Here is a 2,927-nt window from a genome sequence, read left to right as displayed (position 1 = left end):
TTATTATAAATCACAGTATCACACTGTGAAACCAGATAAGTTTTGTGCTTCCAAAGTACAGTGCTGGGACAGGTGTAGGATAAACATTCCCATTACAAAAGGGAGAAATCAGAGGGAAGAAAGGGATGATGGGTCTCAAAGGAATCCAGTACCCAGCAAGGTAAACTCCATCAGATCCCAAGGCTCAAGATTAACCCCTTTTGGTTCCTTCACCTTCTGGGTCCCTAGGGGTGGCAGACCTGCCCCATGGCTCTGCTGGGTGAGGATGCCACCCAGATAGTCCAGCCCCCGTGGCTCTGGATGATCCCACTCCTATAGCTTTGATTAGAAGTTGTCTCTGTCTCCCTTGCTTTTAGTCTAATCTGGCAATATCCCTACACATACAACCCTATAATCTCTTTACGGAGTGATAATCCAGGCTTTGGTGTTCTCTCCTGAACACACTTTCTCATTATTTGCAATATGGGCAGGATGCGAGCTTTCCAAATCGTCAAGTTTTAGTTTCTTTTCATCTTTCTTCCTGCATTTTAGTACAAGCAATGAGGAGGAACCGACTCTAAACACTTGTTTAGAAATCTCCTCAGCTAAATATGCAATTTCGTCACTTGCAAATTCTATCTTCCAAACAACACTAGACCGTGAACAAAATTCAGCAAGGTCTTTGCTACTTTATGACTAGGATTGCCCTTCCTCCAGTTTCCTATAACATATTCCTCATTTCTGTCTGGGATCTCACCAGATAATGCCCCTAATGTACATATTTCTATAGTATTTTGTTAACAATTATAATAGACATATATGAAAGAGAGAGAGAGAGTTAGAGATTGAGATTTATTATAAGGAGTTGGCTCACGCAGTTATGAAAGCTGAGAAGTCCCAGGATCTGCAGTCAGGAAGCTAGAGACCCAGGAAAACCAATGGTACAGTTCTAGTCTGAGTCCAAAGACCTGAGAACCAGGACAGCTGATGATGTAAATTCAAGTCTGAGTCCAAATCCGAATGCAGGAGAAGACCAATGTCCTGACTTGAAGACATTCAGGCAGAGAGAGCAAATTCTCTCTTATTCTGCCTTGTTGTTCTCTTCAGTCCTTCAGTGGATTGGATGCAGCCCACCCACATTGAGAAGATCAATCTGCTTTACTCAGTCTATTGATTCAAATGTGAATCCCATCCAGAAAACCCTCACAGACACACCCAGAATAATGTTTAACCAAATGTCTGGGCACCCCATGGCCCAGTCAAGCTGACACATAAAATTAACCATCACAGTGTATATGGAGGGGCTTGTGGGGATTGAAGTCAGATGGGCAGGCCTGGGGCCATTTATTAAGAGCACACATGGTAAGCCTCCTCAGAATTGATGTTCTCTCTTAGCTAATAAGGGACATTTAAAGGTCTTTAGCAGCAAAGACGCAAGATCACAATTGTGCTTTAGTGTTTTTATTAACATTAATGGTGGTGGTTGAAATTTCTTCAGAAATTTACCCTAGATACCCACAAGTCTGGTTAAGACAGAATAAAATTGAGAAGTTCTCAAATCTAGAGTCACATTCCAATTTCAACACTTACTATTTGTGTGGATTTGGCAAGTTACTTAATCTCTTTCTGGGTCCCAGTTTTTGCATCAACAGAGTCGATTGCTTTGTGGGGTGCAACATGGAGATGACTAGTGGAACTGCTGAGCCGGTTTCTGGGGAACTGGTGTCTGCAGCACATGCTCTTTCTCTCCCAGCTGGGTCTTATGGCAACAATCCTGAAATTGAGATGGCTTGGGCCATAAAAGCAATGCAGCATGCTGACGTCTACTATAAGCTGATATCATCAGTTGACCCACACAGTTCCTGAAACTCACCAAAGTGGATGACCAAATCTACTCAGAGTTTCGGGAAAATTTTGAGAAACTCAGGATAGATGTGTTGGATCCAGAAGAACTCAAATCAGAATCAGCTAAAGGGAAGTGGGGGCCATTCTGCTTGAAGTTTGATGGGATTGTAGAAGACTTCAACTATGGTACTTTGCAGCGACTGGATTGTTCCCAGGGTTAAACTGAGGAAAACACCATCTTTGCCCCCAGGATGCAATTTTTTGCCGTTGAAATTGCTCGGAACCGGGAAGGCTGTAACAAAGCAGTTTACACTAGTGTTCGTGACAAAGAAGAAGAGAAAGAAGGCAACCATGGAAGAGAGAAAGGAACTGATAGGGGGTGGGCAGAAGAGAAAGGAGCCAACAGGGAAAGAGAAAAAGCAAAAACCAGTAAGGGAGCAGAAAAAGAGAAAGGAGCCAACAAAGAAATCAGCAAGAGTGGTGAAACAGCTATGTAAGGCAGACAAGGAACAGCACTCTGGAAGCTGTGACTCAACTAAGTCTACAGATACTACGATGCTATTGCACAAATCCCTGTGGTTAAATGTATGTCCTTGTACGATTGAAAGACATTGAAGGACGTTCTTTCTAGCCTAATAATCAAGAGCTGCTCTGGTTGTTCTCTTGTATGAACCAGCTTAAAGACTATTAGTGGGGTCATAGTTGAGCATTTCTTGGTATAGTGTTTCTTGGTTCTCACCACTGGTCAAGTAAGAAATTTTATGAATAAATTTCTTTTGGGTCTTTAAAAAAAAAATTCCAGAGTCATTGTGTGGATTAAATGCTACCATGCCTAAAGTACCCAGAAAAAGTACTCTTTCCCCAGATGTTGCTCCCTACCCTCTATTTGGACACAGTCAGCCTAGATATGCAGCCTAGATCAGGATATTTTTAGACCTCATCAATATAGGAACCACAGTATTAAAGAATCACATTTCTGTGTTTGAAATTTCTTATTAATATTAGTAAAAAGGGTGTTGACTAATAGAAGCAAGTGGATTGATTTTGTTTTATTATGAAAAATTTCAAACATGCACAAGAGAGAATAGTTAATGAACTTCCAT

General features: G+C 41.5%; 1 pseudogene; it reads left to right on the top strand.

Moving 5' to 3' along the window:
- The first annotated feature begins 710 nt into the window (after nucleotides 1–710).
- On the top strand, nucleotides 711–2,321 carry LOC102739146 (protein PBDC1 pseudogene; annotated as a pseudogene).
- The last annotated feature ends 606 nt before the right edge of the window (nucleotides 2,322–2,927 follow it).

Source organism: Leptonychotes weddellii, chromosome 1, assembly GCF_054177405.1.
Source record: "Leptonychotes weddellii isolate Sample4059 chromosome 1, ASM5417740v2, whole genome shotgun sequence".
Classification (NCBI taxonomy): domain Eukaryota; kingdom Metazoa; phylum Chordata; class Mammalia; order Carnivora; family Phocidae; genus Leptonychotes; species Leptonychotes weddellii.
This window is presented reverse-complemented; position numbering and strand designations above follow the sequence as displayed.